The sequence below is a fragment of the Mytilus galloprovincialis genome, chromosome 9 (genome assembly GCF_965363235.1).
Source record: "Mytilus galloprovincialis chromosome 9, xbMytGall1.hap1.1, whole genome shotgun sequence".
In the NCBI taxonomy this organism is placed as follows: domain Eukaryota; kingdom Metazoa; phylum Mollusca; class Bivalvia; order Mytilida; family Mytilidae; genus Mytilus; species Mytilus galloprovincialis.
Genome location: NC_134846.1, coordinates 5,745,303 through 5,768,797, shown reverse-complemented (window position 1 = coordinate 5,768,797; position 23,495 = coordinate 5,745,303). Strand labels below are relative to the sequence as shown.

The 23,495-nt window shown below is 32.5% G+C and overlaps 1 long non-coding RNA gene across 1 annotated transcript; it reads right to left on the bottom strand.

Annotated features, from left to right (window-relative positions):
• Positions 1–3: 3 nt before the first annotated feature.
• Positions 4–7,394, bottom strand: LOC143044308 (uncharacterized). Its single transcript, XR_012968627.1, has 3 exons — positions 7,266–7,394; positions 259–444; positions 4–63 (listed from the first exon to the last, which is right to left on the bottom strand). It is a non-coding gene; the product is annotated as an uncharacterized LOC143044308 (long non-coding RNA).
• Positions 7,395–23,495: the final 16,101 nt, after the last annotated feature.

The window sequence follows — 23,495 nt, the reverse complement described above, 5'->3', positions numbered from 1 at the left end:
ATGCATGATGCACCTACTTGTTTAAGTACAATGACGGTCAAGAAATTCACGTCTGGGTCTGACCTACAAATATAAGACGAACATTAATTTTGACATTTGCTTTCAATACAATTCTCATGTTTACAAGTTCTACTATAGATAGATAAAAAGATTACAAATTAACAAATATCCAGAAAACATAATTCCCTCTACTATAGTAGGTGAGGCAAACAAATCTCCAACGTTTTAAGAAACTGCCAACACTCTCTGATAACTTACCATAGGATAATTGACTTCATATTCTTCAGTTGTTATGCAATGGGACTCTGTGAGTTGCTTCAAAGTAGATACATTTGATCCTGCAGGTGTGCTGTATGAATCAGGAGACTGTCGTACAATTAAATTTGGATTATTGCACACGTTTACTTGGCTTGATGTTACTTGACCACTTACAGTGTAATTGTGCTGAAATAAAATGAAATTATGAAAATATTTAAATTGAATTAAGGATGCACACCTCTGAGTGATTTTTGGGTTTATAAGTCTTGTAAAGACATTATAAATCATGTGGTGGTGCACTTCTTTTTTAGCAATGTTTAGCTACAGCCCTTTTAAAGTATCAAATTTTCATGATTTTCCCATTTTTCATCAATTTTTACCTATTTTTGGGCTATTATCATGAAAAAAACACCCAAATCCACAATTAAACTTTTTTTCATCATTGTTCATACTTTCAATTAAGATGAAGAGGACCAATCTGCAGTGGCGGATCCAGGGGGGGGTTCCGAAAGTTGGAATCCCCCCCTTTTTTTGGCCGATCAATGCATTTGAATGGGAGCATATAGTTAGAATCCACCCTTTACTCTGTGTTGGGGAACCACCCCCCCCCTTTAAAATGGCTGGATCCACCACTGAATCTGAATAAGTTTAAATTAAAATTACTATACATAGGTAGGTATTAATATAAGAAAGTTTTATCATATTTTGATGCTTTTTGAGTCAAATTCACCATGCTGTCGATTTTGTAAATTTGTGTGTTTGAAGAACAAAATGCATATTTTTTTAACTTCTTTGTTATAAATGATTGAGAAAATACATATCTAAGAAATTTGAAAAGAAAAAAGAGATATGGGATGTACATGCTTCTGGTAAAATCATTTTTTGTACCCCTCACCCATTTTCTAAAAATTTTGCCTAAAAAGACTGACTGGATAATGTTGATTGGTAATAAAATTTTAAAAATTGATAACTCAACCAGATGCTCCGCAGGGCGCAGCTTTAAACGACCGCACAGGTTGAACCCTGAACGGTTGGGGCAAGTATGGACACAACATTCAAGCTGGATACAGCTCTAAATTTGGATTGTGATTAAATAGTTGACACAGCATAGGTTTCTGACACAGAATGAATGTGGTCTAATGAACTTAAAAATTTGTTTTTGCCTTTGAGCAAATGAGAAAAATTTAACCCGCCCCCCCCTTTTTTTCACACACCCCTTTCCCTTTTTCCAAAACTGATCTCAATTCAAATTTCTAATGGAGTTTGCAACAATAACTACTCATTTAAATACATCATAAAATATTAAAATGTAACAAAAGGTGCTTGTTATCACTGAATGGTAAAGATTGTTTTAATTTATCAGTTGGTAGTAAAAGTGAATATACATTGTATATTGTATAAAACAATGATTTAAGTTGACTCAATTACTATTCTGGACAAAGAAAGATAACTCCAATCAATTGAAAATTTCTTGCTATTGCACAATATTGTGCAATTAGATATTTCTGGCTATTGCGCAATACTGTGCAATTGAAAATATTTACTATTGCACAATACTGTGCAATTGAAGATTTCTTGCTATTCAGTCAGAGCTCAGACATAAATAAGTCTGAATCTGCTTTTGACTCATAGAGGTCTAAATTTGTAAGTTTAAGGATTTGTCTCCCTTTAATGCAAGACAAAATACGACTTCAATAAGTCAAATATTGTTTAGCAAGAAATGATTGACCAGAATCGTAAAGTTGCAAATATAGACTCCTACAAGTCGATAAGTTACCAAAATTGGTTAACTTCAAGACCCACGCATATTTATAAAAAGGTCATGCATCTAAATCAAATAATGACAACATTGAAAGCCAATGCTTTGTCTTCTAAAGAAAAATATGAATGAGAGGCTAAAAAATGGGGGAATCATGTTAATTAACCTTACAATGCAACCACCTGGATCCACACTTAATGAGGTAAAACATCTGTGTTTAGTAAGGATGTTCAATTAGATAATTAAATATAGATAGCTCACGTCCTTGTGAACTCTCAGACAGATTTTTGCTGTCATAGGTGATGTACTTTGGCCACCAAGTCAAGTTATGTTTTTTCATCAACATAAATAGACCTAAACAAGTCTGTCATTTTGTGACTTATATAAGTCTTAAATTGAAAACACATTTTTATAATAAATACATGTTTTGACTTCTTTAAATAGACTTGTTTATGTCTGAGCTCTGACTGCTATTGCGCAATACTGAGCAATTGAAAATTTCTTGCTATTGCACAATACTGTGCAATTGAAGATTTCTTGCTATTGCTGAATACTGTGCAATTGAAAATTTCTTGCTATTGCACAATTCTTAACCCTTTCGCCGATGAGTCCCGGTTTACCGGGATTCACGCTTCAGACAGCTGACGATGAGTCCCGTTTTACCGGGATCGGAATACCTCTTTTATGTTTCCCGCTTAAAACAGTGCAAACATGAGTTATCTTTCTTTGATGAATACCCGGATGAAAGTGTAAACATGGCGCTTCCGTTTGTTGAAAACCGTGTCAAAATCAGAGGAAACTTACGGAATTTACGAGAATTTGAAATGAGGGAACATTTTTTTTGAAAGAATATGGAAGAATTGAAGCCAAACTAGTATACTTTTTTGACATAAAATGTCGTTTTAAGTACAAAACACTTGGAATGGACATCGTTCAGTGTGAGGAATTTGTACAGCCTCATAAAAATTTTCAAAATTTTGCCGTTTTGGGTTAAAAAATTTCTATTTGGGGTCAAAGAGCAGAATTTTGAGAATTTCACCTAGAAAATGCCGAAAATTTGAAAATTTGAATATTTTAAGAAGAAAAAATTATTAAAACATGAATAAAACTGTGAACATGGTGTAAGTGAATGAAATAAATACACAAATAACTACAAACAAGTTTTTATTGACATTTATTATGAAGATCTCCCACTTGAGTAACAGTAGCCAGGGAAGCCGTCGTCTCAGAGTAGCTTCTGTCTGGGCAGAAATCGGTGAAAGGGTTAATATAATAATTTTGGATCCTGATTTGAACAAACTTGAAAACTGGGCCCATAAACAAAAATCTAAGTACATGTTTAGATTCAGCATATCAAAAAAGCATAAGAATTCAATTTTTGTTAAAATCAAATTTAGTTTAATTTTGGACCCTGTGAACTTTAATGTAGACCAATTTGAAAACGGGACCAAAAATTAAGAATCTACATACACAGTTAGATTTGGCATATCAAAGAACCCCAATTATTCAATTTTTGATGAAATCAAAAAAAGTTTAATTTTGGACCCTGATTTGGACCAACTTGAAAACTGGGCCAATAATAAAAAATCTAAGTACATGTACATTTTTAGAACAGTAGAATTTTATTACATAATCTGAAAGATGAAACCTTGAACTTCACAGGAAAAATACTCCCACTGCTGTCAAAAATCTTTTAAGAAAGTATCAGTTCATTATGTAAAGCCATTATTATAGCATTTTTTCAACTAAAATAGAATTTTCAGGTAAATGATAGCATCAAAGGCATAAAACTTGCTACTTAAAAGAAGCAAAAAGTTCATATTTTTTAATTTTACTAATTAAAAGATGTTATTTAAACCTATGTGTTTAAAATTTTGAAAAAACTACAAAATCCCAATTTGTGACAAAACCTCGAATTTGCTACTCAAATAATTAAAAATCACTTATTTCAGTAAGTCCCCTGACTGCTAAATAAATATATATGTAAACCTCAGGTCTGTGTACGACCTCAAATCTGTGTCTGTTTCTCAAATTTATGCCCCATTGTGACGTCCATCGCTAATCTATGTCCGTAAAAAAGATTCGGCCTCAAATCTGTGTCCGATTTTCAATCGTGACGTCATTTGCAAATCTATGTCCGTTAAAAAAGATAAGGCCTCAAATCTGTGTAATGTTTTAAATCCTTTTTCCAGTTTGTTTCACCATGTGCACATTTATGCCCATCTAATAAGTTCGGCATTGTAGGTTTTTTGTTTTATAAAACGTTTCTCAACATCATAGTTTACGAACGAACGAAACTCTCCAACGTATTGTTATGGAGTAGTAATTATGTAAAAATAAAATCCACGATAAATTTCTTCCGATATACCTGTGTGTTTAAAGACAACAGTTATTAATTTCTTAGTCTTTTTGCAACCTTGCATTTTATTTTTGTGGGTAAACATTAGTGTTCCAATTTGTTTTCTATTGTTGAATGTTACATATTCTTACGTTGAGTTTCGTTTGTTTACATGTCGTATATATGCTTTTCATTTTCTGCCTAATCCATTTTAAAAGATCATTGTTATGTAATGTTAATGTTAAAAACAATTGGCGCGTCTGGTTTGTATTTGATTGATTGTTTGATGTTAAACGTTCAGTGGCAAGTATTCCATGAATTTCACGACAAGATTAATTAGCGTTTGATAACGGATTGAAAAGTGATTAATATGACACAAGTTTAGTATTTTTCTTTTATTATATTGACACATCCTTTATAAATATGGAACGAATAAAGGAGGATTGTTTGGGTATAGACTGTCTCCTAAAATAAAGAACCGAACAGGATAGTCTTAAGGTGCACTAGGTCCAAGTAGTCCGACTTGCTGATACGCATGAGCGTATGCATGAGCGTCATTTACATGCTCAAGAGTATCTTGGATAAATATGTCGTGAACACCACTATTTATTTAAAAGAAAATTATCTATTAGGAAAAGGTTACAGAAATATACAGGAGCACTCGACCAATCGTAAAGTAATAGTTTTGTGTATTCTTGTTGAAAGGTGCATATTTTTATAAATGTCCTTGGTCTAAATATTTTATATTCTTTCACAAAATTTTTCAATAAATAAGATTTCCAACTGTCATTGATTGAACCATAAATTGTATATTATATGATATATATCAAGTCAGTATGATATGTCTACGACTCTAAACATGCTAAATGGTCTTAAAAAATACAGCATGTATATATTCTTTTTTAAATAAAAGACATTTCAAAAGGAAGAAGAACACAGCCGATAGTCCAATATTATTAAATAAATTATTTCTGCCTCTTTTCTCGTTATGGCAAGTAACGTTAAGTTAGGGCAATTTTCGTTCGTTCCTAAGATGTTGAGAAACCTCCAATAATATAAGTCATTTCCCTTAATTTAATATTAAGTTGGTATGTGTTCTCCATGTGTGTGCAAGGGCTCAAATATAGTTTATGGTTAAGTAAATCTGGCTAAATTATTTCGCTGGTATTTATAATATTGTTTAAAGTACGGTCTTATGACTTTTTTTATTAAGTCATTTCTCCATGTATGTGGTTAAAATCTTTACATGACTTATGTGTTAATATTGTATGCCGCCTTCAAAAATGAAACCACACATATTTATTTTACTAAAAAGACAGTAAAGGATGAATATTTGGAACGTCTATGACGCAATATTAAAAAGGACATAGATTTGCTGAAAGGACATAGATTTGAGGCCGGACATAGCTTTGAAGCTTACATATATACTAGTTCAGTGATAATTAACATTAACAATGTACACAAAGCAATGGATGCCGGAAGTGGTATTTTGTGAAGTTCTAGAATGTTTTTAGACAAAAGGAAATCAGGATCGAAATGAGCATTAGAAAATTGGCATTTTTTAGCAATAATTGGGAACAACAATACACCTTATCGCTATTTGTCTGCTATTACTGGATATCACACAGGTTCCCATAAAATTTTGACTTCATAAAGCAAAATATCTGACACCACAATGAAAAAGTGATTGTTGTTGACGTCAAAAGTTCAAGCGGCCGGGTCAGCCGGGATTAGCGATAAGGTGTATGAAAACATACATTAAGAAATGTTTTTTTATTCAAAAGTGCAGAAAAAAACGTATTCAACACTGTTTTTCTACGCTGTAGTGACGTCAATGCGTAGTTTCCCCATGTCTTACATTATGTAAGTTCAAACACAAATACCTAACGAACTGACAAGATGACCGATTTTAGACTACGGTTGGATACCCATTCCGGTCTAGGTCCCCGAGATGTGTGTGGGAGGATGAAAATCACCCTACTTATGGTACTGAATTTCCAGCGCCCCGAGTCAAGATCGAACCTGGGACCTTTAGCACTGTAGCCATCGATCTTAAATACTAGACCACGAACCCACATAATTAATTTTAAACAAAAACTGCCCAAATTATCCGCATAGCGATTATATTGCCTTCCGACAGAATTTCGGCTGTAAAATCTTGTGAATATGAGTTAGTAATTGTATTGTAACTGTATGTAAAAAAAATTGTTTGTATCCATGTATCTATGCAAATCAATGTTCTTTTTCCTTATTCATGTATGCTCTGTATGCCCCTTGTGGGCCCTTAAGGAGGCTCGCGGGTATAAGATTTTCAGAAAAAAATTAAACATTAATTTTTCATTACAAATTTTATTGATTACCTTAAGTAGCTGTTACTTTATCATATGGTACAAAAATCATTCCAAAAAATCAATTCGTGTTGGCCCCAGCAGACTTTTAAAATGTAGATGCCATTGAAAAAGCTTCAAATTATCTCCCTTTGGTGCAAAAATGCCATTTTTTGGCATAAAAATTGAAATATCTTTTTTAACTCATCGGTGACCTATATTTTTTATTGTTTTCGAATAAGCTGTACATAGACTAAATAATTGTAAAATTTTAGCGATTTCTGTAATTTAGTTATTTTTTTATTTCGATATTGCCGCTATTTCTCCTATTAGTTCAACAGAAAAAAAGGACATTAACAAAAATGTATGCTCCTTTCGAAGGCAGATTGTGAGCGTAAATGAACGGTGACCCCATTTTCTTATTTCATTTTTCTATTAAGTATAAGATAAAGTTCATTTATAGAAAAATATAGAGAAATCCTAAATTTCATAAATAAAAAAAATTCAAATAATTTTAGACCCGCGAGCCCAAAATATGTTCTGTTCTGTTCTGTTCTGTCTCTGCCCACATTTCAGTCCTAACCTTTTGAGATATGATGTAACATCCCTCTGGCAATCAAACAACTTTACTAAATAATTTTGCGCCATGTGGATGTAATTTACTGAAACTATACTCTGTATGCACAAAACAAATCAGCATCCATGCTGTATACAGCGCCACCTATAAATAGTTCTGGAAGGGAGATAAGGTAAACTTCTTCTTTTAAATCTTCACATCCTTTGTAGGACAACCATACCGCTACGGCGTGTAGAACAAAACCCACCACCACGAATGTAGGAATATAAAATGTACACTATATCCTCCACTAATATATACAGGATCACTTTCTAGTTGCACGTATAGCTTGTAGTATGTATTCTTAGTTGCGTTTAATAGGCTAGTTACCGGACATATATACAGGGGGATTATATATGTTTACGTAGTAAAATAGTAAAATAGTTCATTCTTAAAGATAAATGTTGTAAAATAAATTACTTCACTCACGCTCACGTTCGCACTGGTAAAAAGAATAACAAGCTTGCAGCATTAAAATCTAAAATAGTTCGCCTTTCACAATATAGACCTGAGACTACTATATATAACACAGTCACAGTATAGACTAAGGCTCTCAGTAAAAGCTAAAAACACTTTGTCTTTTCATCAGAGACTCTGTTTTCATCAAAAATCGAATAAAACGTTCATAGTGTCTAAAAACTTAATCCACGCATAGAATTTGTCGTTTTACATCATAAAATCTAATAAAAAGGTTTTTAAGACATCATCGTATCTATATATATTATAGCACTTTGTGCGACGTTAAAACTGATATCTTTTTTCTATAATTCAAATAACAGTTTCATGATTTTTGTTTGTTTGTTTTTTTAATTTTTTTTTATATGTGCTCAAGTGTTTCAGCGATGATCCTTTTGTGCTGGATTTTGTACTGAATAAACTTTAGTTAGTTAGTTTCTATACTAATTTTTTATTAAATGGCTATCCGCAATATGTTTAATGAGATCATTTAGTCTGAGTTGTTTGGGTTGAGTATCAAGAAAGAAAACAAATTCTGCTGTGTGCAGCATAAACACGAAAATTTTGATAATTACATGGCAGAGGGAGAGGGCAGGACTTTTTAGGGACGTCGGGATCGGGTGTTTTTAAGCTCGGAAAATTTTGATAATTACATGGCAGAGGGAGAGGGCTTGACTTTTTAGGGACGTCGGGATCAGGTGTTTATAAGCTCGGGATTTCGGGATTGACCCTTTCGGGATCCAAGATTTATTTTTTCTAATTTCGGGATGTCGGGATTTAAATTTCTGTAAATTCGGGACCTCGATTATTTAGATCTAGAGGGTTTTTTTTTTTTTTTTTTTTTTTTTTTTTTTTTTATTACAGACAGTTTTTGTACTAGTGTAAATTGATTTTATATTTTTATGTTATATATTAAGTAAAAATATGTTGAATTTATATGTAGTAGTTTTAGACAAAACCGATTGAAAATCTGATTGAAAAAAAATACCATTTACCTGAATGGTCTCAAATATTAGATAGTAATAGATAGTAGAGAAACAACAGTCATATCACATCCCATATAATAAATAATAAGAGATGTTTCTGGAATTACGTATATCAAAATATTTAAGTTTAGTGCTTTTCGGTAAAATCCTATTTTTAAAAGAAATTCAATCTAAAACAAAGACATCTTTTTAAATAACAAGATACCTAAGTCGGAAGAATGAATATTCTAATTAATGATTAAAAAAAGGAAGCTGAAAATATCCAGTGGCGTAGCTTGCCTTCTGTTTATACCGAGGCAGGGGGTCAGGGGGGGGCACAGTTGCTGTTCAATGTTATTTCATCATAATAATGTTTATTATATGCCTTACTATCTATACTCAAAGCTATAAAAATAACAAAATACGACGGTGAAGGTATCACATTAGACAACCAATGAAAAGTCAGTTTCCTGACTTGCTAGCAGTTACAAAAAGCAGGAACATATGTACATATATATATGTATATTGACATACTGTTCCCAGCAGAAAGCCAGCTCAAATGCCTAATGTCTCCCAATATATTTCCAAGCCGTAGTACACTCTAATATAGTTGGCTGTACATCACACGTCATATCACAAGATATCATGACCTTGCTCGGTGGATAGAAGAAACCTGTACAAAATGTTCAATACAGAAAAAAAACGCAAATATTAAGGTTTATTTGTAATAAGTTTAGTGATGATAATATGTTTGGTCGTAGGTCACGAATCAACGAATTATAGATAATCACCACAAAATGACTGCTGGATTGAACAAACGAATTTCAGGATAAACAAGGAGAAAAACATATGCTATATGTAAAGTGTAGCACGGCACTTGTTTTGGTGGTGTATTCCTTCGAAGGTCTTGAAATTACATATTGAATGATTTTTAACTTTTTTTTCATTCACGATGAACATGCCAACCGGGGAATAACTAAGATTTACTTTATTCTGAAGTCTTCATTATAAATGAACAGCATTCGGTTGATTTTTTTTTTATATATATACAAACTGACATTATGTATTAACTAACAGACATATTTCTCTGGAATTAGTGATTCCTTTAAATATTTTAAATTCCCTGCTTGTGAAAACGTACTATGAATTTAAAAAAGCGAGAATAAAACTTGAGAACCACAACATATAAATTATTTTCTGTGCACTATAATATATATATAAATGTAAATGCATATTTTGTTTTGTTTAGTACTAAAGTCAATGAACATAGTCGTAGGGGAACATGTCAACGGTTATAAATGAGGGTTTGAATGCTTAGAATGGGATTATCAAATATTTATTTTTTAATCATTGTCGCCAATAATTTGATTTTCCTTTATTTTATAAGTTAGCACCATTTTAAATCCATATTCTTTCAAATTTAAATTAATTTCAGGACCGATTTTTCTGTTTTCTTAAAACCTCACCCAGGCCCTCATATACTAGAAATTATTCTGACACAAAATAAACTAATTGACCTAATTCAATGGTAAAGTGATTTGATCGGGTGACTCGTGAGTTGCATCCTCATCTATTCTACTCACTGTTTTCGCTGCAATGGGGTAGGACAAAATAAATCTGTTGTCGATTTCCTTTTACTCCGACAAACTTGAATTACAGAAAACTACCGTAAAGGCTATTTCCAAGTAGAGGAGGGAAAGTTAATTCAAATGTTCCCATAAGTCTTGAATAATTCGTAAAGGGTATGAATCAACAACCACGCCAACAAGACATAACAAGTTGCTACATTATTGTTTAGTAGCCAGTTTGCTGCAATAATCATTTAAAAGAAAATACAGTGAAGGATTTTTTTTTACTGAGGCAGTTGCATCGGTTGCCTCAACGTAAGCTACGCTCCTGAATTATCTATTAAAGGTCTTTTATAACAGCGGTATTTGTTAAAGGGACTGTAACGATTAGACGCGTGCTCAAAATCAGCATGCATGATGAATTGGTTACCGTTATGTGGTTAAAAGCTTGATAAGTGAAATGACAGCTTTATTGTACCTACGCCTACGCAGGTCAATTCAGTTCAATGATGCACCGTCTAAAGTTCTCGCACTTATATCATTAGCAACGACTAAGTAAATACATATCAATTGAGTTAAACATTTATATGCAACAGTTTTATCAAAAGGTGCGAAGAGATGTAATTTAGTATTATGATTTGTATTTTTTTAAGCTTTACATCAGTAAGATACAGTCTTGCATGATCTGAGCCGTTGAGATTTTTTCTCAGTTTTTAAAAGGCAAAGTAAAGCTATTAATCTGTTATGGCATGCAGATAATAACATATGCTAAAACAACAAGTTCTAAGGTTTTAGGATTTTCTGATAACCACTCAAAGATAGAAAAATATAGTACATGTTCTAGGAATGGGACAACTTTGACAAATTATCTATACACATACATTTAATGCATTAAAAAAGAATGAAGGAAATTGAAAAGAAACTTCAGTTTTACATATAATATTAGGTTTACACATGCATTTAATAATCTAACCATACTCATTTTGTTCTAATAACCTATAGTGAGACTTATAAAACAATATTAACTGTTGGTTTTTTTTTTTTCAATGTAATAATGTCAAACTGTTACCAACACAAGAATGACGTTTAGATTTAAACCGAAAAAAATGACTATTGGATGGTTTTGATTTCTTGCGTTATGATATAATAGACTAAATATCAAAAACAATGTATGGATATAAGTTGTTTGCTTCACGTCCACTGGACAATATTTCATGAAATTCAGGACGATACTAATTAACAAAAACTTGCAGATGTATTAGCATTAGCAAAACTCATATCCGTGAATATTATATGAATGCATGGTCGATTTTGAAACTTTTGCTTATATATTATATATACTTTCAATGTTGAAGTTGTGATTGAATGTCTGTCAATCAAAGATGGACCCATATAAAGCTGCTCAGTCATAATATTTGGTATGCAGTTGAAATAATATTAGAACATCTCATTTCTATGCCGCAGAGTATGGCCCAGTCGCCACAGTCCGCATAGTGGACTGTTCATCGACTGGAACTTTTCGTCTATGTTACTGGCACGATTTAAAGTTTGATTATCATGATTATAGGTCCCTTATATTAATGATATATGGTACGCAATTGGATAAACATCGACATATCTAACTTCACTGAGATAATTTAACTCTACAATCCATGAAGTTTTTCACCAGTTATTTAACCGTGTAATCGTTCGGGGTTTCCCTTACAAAACATGCTTAACTAGTATATTTATATAGGAAGATTTGGTATGATTGCCAATGAGACATGGTCAGAGAACAAATGCACAAAAATTATACAACTATTAGTTAACGTACGGTCTTCAAAAATGAACAAAACCCACACCACATATAGTAAGCTATGAAAGGCCTCAAAATGGCAAAATGACAAATATAAAACAACTTATGTACAACAACAGCGGAAAAATATTATGATACATAGCAATAAATGCAAGAATACAGATTTTTACAGGCTACTAACTTGGTACATGCACATATAGAATTCCCCATATTAAGTTTTTTTCTGGTGCAATTGACTACCTATAAACTGGTATTTAAAAAAAATGAATACATGGTATGGTTGCCAATGAGACAACACTCTACAAGAGACCAAATGACGCTGAAATTTACAGATTTACATTAGGTCGCCACGTGCGCACGGGCTTCAACAATGAGTAAAACCCATGCCGTACAGTCAACTATAAAAGGCTCCAAAATGACAAATAAAAAAAATGACATATGTACTAAAACAATGAACGGAAAACAAATATGATATACAGCAATAAATGACAACCACTGGTTTACAGGCTCCTAAATAAGAACAGACACACATATATATATATAGATATATATACATAATGTGACAGGGTAAAATCATGTTTAAGGCGCCAAGCATTCATGACTTTGGAAAATGGTGTAACGATTGTAATATTCGATTAAAGAAAAAATAAAACAATTAAAAATGAGCTTTCCAAGATTTTCTGTACTTATAAAACGACGAGGTGGTGTGATTACCCTCCACAAGAGACAAAATGACACAGAAATAAACAGAACAATGATCGAGATCTTCATAAAACGACGAGGTGGTGTGATTACCCTCCACAAGTGACAAAATGACACAAAAATAAACAGAACAATGATCGAGATCTTCATTTGTACTTGTGAGAGAACGACACGGATGCAATCAACTGAAAACCAAGATATCTTATCCTAATCAATTAATAAATCAACATGTCTACGACATCTTTAGAATTTCACTCATTTCAAGTGTTTATTTCATCGCATGTTATTTAATGCAAATGTGTAACTTCTTGAGATAGCGGATAACTGCAAGCTATTTTCTTCTAACTAGAATACTAATATAGAAACACTTGTATGAGAAATCTGACAAGGGCAGAATAGCCCATCTCCGAACCGTAACCACCAACAGAAGTTTCATCCTTAAAGACATTTATGCAGCAACATAATAATGAGAAAATGTAGTATAATTGCCAATGAAACAATTAGTACAGACGAGAGTCAGATTTTGAACTTTTGTTTGATTTTGTAGACTGGGTATCACAAATCTTTTTATCTAAAAAAACAAATGCCTTTAGTGGGAACTCTCGAGCTGAAACCTACACTATTCAGGCTAGCAGGGACAATATACTTTGTTCTTTAGTTTTGTCATTTTTGAGCATGGGATCGTTAAAGAGACCGTTGTCAGTGGTTCAAAGTATTGCTAGTCAAAGACATAAAATTGAGAATGGAAATGGAGAATGTGTCAAAGCGACAACAACCCGACCATAGAGCAGACAACAGCAGAAGGCCACCAATGGGTCTTCAATGTATCGAGAAACTTCCACACACGGAGGTGTCCTTTAGCCGGTCCCTTAACAAAATGTATATTATATATAGTTCAGTGATAATGGACGTCATACTAAACTCCGAATTATACACAAGAAACTAAGAATAAAAGACTCATAGAGGCCAGAGACCCCTGACTTGGGACAGGGGCAAATTGCGGCGGGGTTTAACATGTTTTTCGAGATCTCAACCCTCCAAACATGTCTTCTCAGTTAGCGAATGCTCCTTTTGAATAGCGATTGCTTTATTTATTCTCAGAATTACTCTTTTCTATTGGAAATAGATATTCTACATTATTAGGTGTCGACTTTGAGTAAGAAATGTAACCTTATCCTTGGAAATCTTATATATCTTCTCATTACTTATTGCTTTCCTAAAGGTAGCTGACAAAACATTAAGATAGTTTTGCTTTAAAAATATCTATTCCACTAGTTGTTGAAAATTATTAAAGTTTGAGCCCGTTTATATCCAGCGGCACATATTACAGTGTTATCCGGATTCACCATTAAACGATTCGAGGAAATTTCTATTGTCAAATTCAATTTCAAATAATAATATTTATGTTTAACAAAACTATGATCTGTTTGTGAAACGCGAAGGATATCTAATGATTGGTGTGTTCATTGTTGGTCTTTAACGCCACTTTTATCATTATTCGCTATTTCATGGCATGTAGAGAAAAAACTTGGACGCCCGGAGAGAGACACTGACCTTCGACATGGAATCTGTCCATCTTTGTCAACTACGAATGAAGTGAAACTAAGCACCAAGTGTTCAAACTCTGAAATAAGTAAGGAAGCAGTATTTTTCACTAATGAAAGAAACTTGTTTCTCACTTTATTCAGTTTTCGTTTGATATATAGTTTTATTTTCTATTTTTCAAATTGGAGAAACAAAGAGGTTTTAAAAACGAACTGAAGAATAAAAGGTAGCAAAATGCTAAGTTCTTTCAAAATATTCTTTTATCGCTAAGAGGCTGGCTTGTCATGCCAAAAAATTGCCTCCGTTGAAATTTCAAACATCCCATAGAGCAAATTACATCGATGATTAATATTGACTTTATGGTATATGGCCGTTTTCTAAGCGATACGTGCATGCAGGTCATAAATTAAATTAATTTGTTTAGTAAAATCAAATCTTTAACTACTTATAGGTGCCGTAGGAGGTCATGCAGAATTTTTAGCAAGGATTTTTTGGCTAGATCAGACAATTTAAGACCAGAAAGCATTGCACTGATGTATGTCCATTATTAATTTTTCAGTAGTCAAAATTCAATGTTAAGGGATGTATAATGATTAATGATATAGTTTGTATTTCTGTTTTCAAGATAAAAAGTGAAGGTTAAATGTATGGACGACCTGAAAACCAAGACATATATAAGATTAAGGTTATTTTTAAATATGTATTTTCACTTGACATTTGCTGTTATTTATCCACTGATTATAAAACATGTCGATTGTGTCACAATGATTGCTACATGGGTTACGGAAAAAACACGCAAGACAAGGAAGAAATGGCCAATTTTGATTATAATGGAATGGATATTTTAAGTAATGGAATGGACTGCAACGACACTTCAGTCCCTAATTACAGATATACTTTATATATACCTTATTCAAAAGTTTATTAATTGAGGAAAAAAGGTACATAGTTACTGTGTTCCACAACGCATATTAGAGGAGTAACGATACCTTCATATCGAAATACGCATTAACATTAAGTAATAGATTAAATTCTCTTAAATGATGGAATGAACTGCTGCGACATTTCATCCCTTAATTCAGGAAAACGTTATGACCATTTGAAAGTTCATTGCTGTCGCAATGACCATTAGAAGGGTTACGGAGGATCTAATTGACAAAAATACGCGTGAAAAGAAAGAATTTTGAATGAAAGCATGGATGAATAATGTCATGATCTGTTGCCACCCTTCAGCCCCTATTTAAGAAATACCTTTAACCTCATTCGAAAGCTTAATTATAGAGGAACAAAAACTGTATAGTTAAAATGTAATGCGGGGGAGTAACGAAAGACAAAAAATCGAAATACATGCGAGCATTAAAAAATACAACTGTAGCTTATTTTAGATATAACATGTACGCATGGAATGGATTACTGTGACCCTTCAACCCCTAATTACAGATATACATAATACCTCATTAGAAAGCCTATTAATAGCGGAACAAAATGTATGTAGTTAATATGTTCCGCAACGCATATTACAGGAGTAACAAAGGATCTTAATGTCAAAATATACATAAACATTATGAAATAGCTTTTTTAATAATATAATGAACTGCTACGACTCGTCAGTAATAGTATCGTTATTCAGAGGCAGCAACTCATGCCCTTATTAGGGAAAACTTTATAGACAATGAGACAGTTTATTGATAGAGAAACCACAATGACGTTTTAATAGGGTTACAGGGGACCAAAATGCCAAAATACGCGTGAAAATAAAAAAAGCCAATTTTTAATAATGGAATGGATTGCTTCGATAGTTCAGATCCTAATTACAAATAAACATTTTACCTCATTCGAAAGCCTATTAAAAGAGTAACAGAACGTATATAGTTAATATGTTCCGCAACGCATATTGGAGGAGTAAAGAACTACCTTTAAAAAATCGAAATACGGGTGAACATTATAAAATAGCTTATTTTAAATCATGAAATGAACTTCTGCAACCCATAAGCCCCTATAATTAAGGAAAACTTTATACACCATTTGCAAGGTTATAAATAGAGGAACAAAATGTTTATAGATAATATGTGCGGGGACTGCCCTAATGACAATTAAAAGGGTTATGGAGGACCTAAATATTAAGTAATAGACAATTTTGAAAAATTGAAATGGATATTTTTAATAATGTAATGGACTGATGTGAACCGTCAGACCTAATTCCATATGACTTTAAATCTCATTAAAGCCTACTACAAGAGGAACAACGTATATTTAGTCAATATGATCTGTAATAAAATTGAGAATGGAAATGGGGAATGTGTCAAACAACCCGACCATAGAAAACACAACAGCCGAAGGTCACCAACAGGTTTTCAATGTAGCGTATATCAGAGGAGTAATGAAGGACCTAAAAAATCGAAATACGGGTGAACATTATATGGTTTTATTAATAGCTTACTCTGAATAATGGAATGGACTGATGCGACCTGTCAGCCCCTTATAAAAGAAAACTTTATACACTACGTGAAAGCTTATTGATAGAGAAACAAAATGTATTAGTAATACGTCATTCAATGACCATAAGAGAGGTAACGGAGGACTTAAATGAGTGAAAAGAAAGAAATTGCCAATTTTGAATAATGGAATGAATATTTTGAAATAATGACATGAGCTACTGTTACCCTTCAGCCCCTAATTACAGAAATACCCTTAACCTCATTCGAAAGCTTAATTATAGAGGAACAAAAGGTATATAGTTAATATGTTCCGCAACGCATATTGGAGGAGAAATGAAGTACCTAAAAATCGAAATACGGGTGAACATTATAAAATAGCTTTTTTTGAATCATGAAATTAACTCCTGCAACCCGTAAGCTCCTACTTAAGGGAAACTTTATACACCATTTGCCAGGTTATAAATAGAGGAACAAAATGTTTATAGCTAATATGTGCCCCAATGACAATTAGATGTGTAACGGAGGAGCTAAATACCAAAATACGCGTGAAAATTAAGAAATAAACAATTTTGAAAACTGGAATGGATATTTTTAATAATGTAATGGACTGATGTGAACCTTCAGCCCTAATTACATATGACTTTATATCTCATTTGAAAGCCTATTACAAGAGGAACAAAAGATATTTTGTCAATATGATCTGCAATAAAATTGGGAATGTGTCAAACAACCCGACCATAGAAAACACAACAGCCGAAGGTCACCAAATGTAGCGTATATCAGAGGAGTAATGAAGGACCTAAAAATCGAAATACGGGTGAACATTATGGCTTTATTAATAGCCTACTCTGAATAATGGAATGGACTGATGCGACCCGTAAGCCCCTTATGAAGGAAAACTTTATACACCATGTGAAAGCTAATTGATAGAGAAATAAAATGTATAAATAATATGTCCCTCAATGACCATTAGAGAGGTAACGGATGACTTAAATGCGTGAAAAGAAAGAAATTGCCAATTTTGAATAACGGAATGAATATTTTGAAATAATGACATGAACTGCTGTGACCCTTCAGCCTTATAATAACAGAAATACCTTCAAGCTCATTCGAAAGCTTAATCATAGAGGAACAAATCGTATATACTACGCAACGCGGAGAGTAACGAAGGATCTAAAAATCGAAATACAATGTACATGTAAACATTAAGAAATACAAATGTAGCTTATTTTAAATAATGAAATGGACTGCTGAGAACGTCAGCCCCTAATTAAGGAAAACGTTATAACCATTTGAAAGTCCATTGACCGCGAAACAAAATGGTTTAGGTTATAAATAATATGTGCCGCAATGACCATTAGGGAGCTCGAGATTACGGAGCACAAATTAAAATAACCGTGAAGATTAAGAAATAGCCAATTTTGAATGATGCAATGGATTGCTGTGACCCTTCAACCCATAATTACATATTTACATGATACCTCATTCGAAAGCCTATCAATAGAAGAACAAAATATATGTAGTTAGTATGTTCCGCAACGTATATTAGAGGAGAAACGAAGGATCTAACATGTCGAAATATACATAATGCGTATTCTGTGTCATTTAAATCTCTTATGGACCGTTATCTCATTGGAAATCATACCACATCTTTTTTATATAAACATTAAGACATAGTTCTTTTTAATAAAAGAATGAACTGCTGTGACTGGTCAGTAATAACAACTTTATTTAGAGGCAATGACTCAGTTCCTAAATTAGGAAAACTTTAAAAACTCCATGTGAAAGCTATTGATAGAAAACCCACACGGTTACATAGGACCAAAATGCCAAAATACGCGTGAAAATTAAGAAATAGCCAATTTTGAACAATTGAATGGATAATTTGAATAATGGATTGGATTGCTGCAACACTTCAGCCCCTAAATACAAATATACCTTTTACCTCATTCGAAAGCCTATTAAAAGATGAACAAAAGGTATATAGTAAATATGTTCCGCAACGCATATTAGAGGAGTTATGAAGTACCTGAAAATCAAAATACGGGTGAAAATTATAAAATAGCTTATTTTGAATCATGAAATAATAAAAAAAATTTCTAAATAAAAACCAAATATTTTTTAGCCCCAATATTCATCTTTTCAAGGGGGCATAGTTATATTTGCTTGGAACAAACATTTGTTTTCCAAATCGAAGGATATAAACACCCTGGAACAAACTAACATATTCTTTTTTTCAATATACATGGTTTCTTTTAAAAATGAAAAGATGGTCGATGTGTTAAAATAGTTAGAAAAAAGACTTAAAGTATCATATTATTAATGAAAAAAGATTTAAAGTATCATATTTATTTAATAATTTTTTGATTTTTTTTATATCTAATCCTTTATCGGTGACGTAAAATACTTAAGAATGATGTCGAGCACTGTCGATTAATTATAAATTGCAGCGGAAACTAGACGATGGAATGTGTACTTGTGGTTGAGATGATAAAACAACGACCTTCCCTGTATCAAATATCCGTGAGAAATGCGTAATCAGCATGTTATGTATAATTGCTTACAGTTATATTTCCCGCTTCTGTCGCAACATTTTTCGACACTATCTAAATAAACATGTTAGTTGGGTTAACACATGATGATTTATAATGTATAGCTTACAGTTACATTTCCCGCTCATTTCTTAGTCTCAAAACAAACCAAAGTGTTTGTATCCGAGTATTAATTTGGAAATAAAATTTTGTTTTGGTATTAAATATATGGTTTTAATAAAACACTTTGAACTGGGAAATATCATTCAAAAACATGCTATATAGACATGATAGAAAGATCTTCTGATCTGCACAATTATAATAGATGCATTTCTTATTTCTTTTAATATTTAGACATTTGTTTTAAGGTGACTTCTGACACACATGCCCTTTTAGCATATCTATATCTTTTAAAAATCTGAATAATAGGTGGTGTGGAAATACATCGACGAAACAGTTATCTTTCTATCTGACAGGTTTTCTGTCCATTCCGTTATTCACAATAAGCGATTTCTTAATGTTCAAGGGTATTTCGATGATTAATTCCTTCGTTACTCCTCTAATATGCATTGCTGAACATATCGCTTAAAGTCACTCTATTCCTCTATACATGTTACCTTAATAAAGACTGAGGGCTTGCAGCAGTCCATTTCATTATTCAAAATAAGCTATTTCTTAATGTTTAAGCGAATTTCGATGTTAAGATCCTTCGTTATTCCTCTAATATGTGTTGCAGAACATATCGACTTTATATTTTTTTCCCTCTCTTAATAAGCTTGCGAATGAGCTATAAGGCATATCTATAATTAGAGGCTAAATGGTGGCAGCAGTCCATGCTATAAATCAATATCCATTTCATATACATAATTGGCTATTTCTTGATTTTCTTTATGGTCATTGTCGCACATATCGTTTATACTCCGTTTATTCCTCTATCATGCGTATTTTGGACATTAGGTCCTTCCTCACCACTTTAATGGTCATTACGGCACATATCAATAATACTCAATTTTTTCCTTTATCAATAAGCTTTAATTTGGTTATTAATTTTGCATAAATAAGGGGCTAACGGCTTGCAGCAGTCCATTCCGTTATTCAAAATAAGCTATTTCTTAATGTTCAAGCGAATTTCGATGTTTAGTTCCTTTGTTACTCATCTAATATGCGTTGCTGAACATATCGATTATATACCTTTTGTTTATCTCTTCATAAGCTTTTGAATGAAGTATAATGTATATCTATAATTAGTTACATGTACTAAAGGGTCGCACCAGTCCATTCCACTATTCAAAATATCAATTTCGTTATTCAAAATTGGCTATTTCTTAATTTTCACGCGTATTTTGGAAATAAGGTAATCCCTCTAATGGTAATTACGGCACATATTGTTTAAACTAAATTTATTCCTCTATCAATATGCTTTTATTTCGTGTATTAATTTTGCCTTGATAAGGGCTAACGGCTTGCAGCAGTCCATTCCGTTATTTAAAATAAGATATTTCTTAATGTTCAAGCGTATTTCGATGTTTAATTCCTTCGTTACTCCTCTAATATGCGTTACTGAACATATCGACTATACACATTTTGTTCATCTCTTAATGAGCTTTCGAATTGAGTATAATGTATATCTACAGTTAGGGACTAAAGGGTCGCACCAGTCAATTCCATTATTCAAAATATCTATTTCATAATTCAAGATTGGCTTTTTCTAAATTTCACACTATTTTGGAAATAAGGTCCTCCGTAACCCCTCTAATGGTTATTACGGCACATATTGTTTAAACTTAATTTATTCCTCTATCAATAAGCTTTTATTTGGTGTATTAATTTTGCCTTGATAAGGGCTAACGGCTTGCAGCAGTCCATTCCGTTATTCAAAATAAGATATTTCTTAATGTTCAAGCGTATTTCGATGTTTAATTCCTTCGTTTCTCCTGTAATATGCGTTGCTGAACATATCAACTATATACCTTTTGTTCATCTCTTAATAAGCTTTCGAATTGAGTATAATGTATAGCTATGATTAGGGACTAAAGGGTCGCACCAGTCCATTCCCTTATTCAAAATATCTATTTCATAATTCAAGATTGGCTATTTCTAAATTTTCACGCGTATTTTGGACATTGGGTTCTTCCTAACCACTCTAATTGCATTACGGCACATATCATTAATACTCAATTGATTCATTTATTAATAACCTTTAATTTGTTGTATTAATTTTGCCTTGATAAGGGGCTAACGGCTTGCAGCATCCCATTCCGTTATTCAAAATAAGCTATTACTTAATGTACAAGCATATTTCGATGTTTAATTCCTTCGATACTTCTCTAATATGCGTTGCTGAACATATCGACTATACACCTTTTGTTTATCTCATCGTAAGCTTTTGAATGAAGTATAATGTATATCTATAATTAGGGACTAAAGGGTCGCACCAGTCCATTCCACTATTCAAAATATCCATTTCGTTATTAAAAATTGGCCATTTCTTAATTTTCTCGCGTATTTTTGAAATAAGGTCCTCCGTAACCCCTCTAATGGTTATTATGGCATATATCGTTTATACTAAATTTATTCCTCTAACAATAACCTTTAATTTGGTGTATTAATTTTGCTTGATAAGGGCTAATGGCTTGCAGCAGTCCATTCCGTTATTCAAAATAAGCTATTACTTAATGTTCAAACATATTTCGATGTTTAATTCCTGCGTTACTCCTCTAATATGCGTTGCTGAACATATCGACTATACACCTTTTGTTTATCTCTTCATCAGCTTTTGAATGAAGTATAATGTATATCTATAATTAGGGACTAAAGGGTCGCACCAGTCCACACCACTATTCAAAATATCAATTTCGTTATTCAAAATTGGCTATTTCTTAATTTTCACGCGTATTTTGGAAATAAGGTCCTCCGTAACCCCTCTAATGGTTATTACGGCATATATTATGTATACTAAATGTATTCCTCTATCAATAACCTTTAATATGGTGTATTAATTTTGCCTTGATAAGGGCTAACGGCTTGCAGCAGTTCATTCCGTTATTCAAAATAAGCTATTTCTAAATGTTCAAGCGTATTTCGATGTTTAATTCCTTCTTTACTCCTCTAATATGCGTTGCTGAACATATCGACTATACACCTTTTGTTCATCTCTTAAAAAGCTTTTGAATGAAGTATAATATATATCTATGATTAGGGACTAAAGGGTCGCACCAGTCAATTCCATTATTGAAATTATCCATTTCATAATTCAAAATTGGCTATTTCTAAATTTTCACGTGTATTTTGGACATTAGGTCCTTCCTAAGCACTCTAATGGTCATTATGGCACATATCATTAATACTCAATTTATTTCTTTTATCAATAAGCTTTAATTTGTTGTATTAATTTTGCCTTGATAAGGGCTAACGGCTTGTAACAGTCCATTCCGTTGTTCAAAATAAGCTATTTCTCAATGTTCAAGCGTATTTCGATATCTAATTCCTTCGTTACTCCTCTAATATGCGTTGCTGAACATATCGACTATATACCTTTTGTTCATCTCTTAATAAGCTTTCGAATGAAGTATAATGTATATCTATGATTAGGGACTAAAGGATCGCACCAGTCAATTCCATTATTCAAAATATTCATTTCATAATTCAAGATTGGCTATTTCTAAATTTTCACGCGTATTTTGGACATTAGATCCTTCCTAACCACTCTAATGGTCATTACGGCATATATCATTAATACTCAATTTATTCCTCTTTCAATAAGCTTGAATTTGTTGTATTAATTTTGCCTTGATTAGGGATTAACGGCTTGCATCAGTTCATAATGCTATTCAAAATAAGCTATTTCTTAATGTCATTGGACAAAACAAAAGTTGCATCAGTCAAAAACTTAATACGGTTTTACAAGATATTTTTCGCTGGTGCGATGACAATAAAATGGCTGTAAATGTATCTAAAACGAAAGCTATATGCATTGGATCTAAACAAAAGCTTTCCGTTACATCAAATGAAAACATCAATATTGCTTTAAATGGACAACAAATTATAGAAAGTACATGTGAAAAAGTCCTAGGTGTTTTTATTGATGCATCTCTATCTTGGTCATCTCATATCGATTATATAATCAAAAAAGTTAACTCTTCTTTAGCTTTACTAGAAAGGATAAAGAAATATTTAAATCATAAAGCTAGACAAATG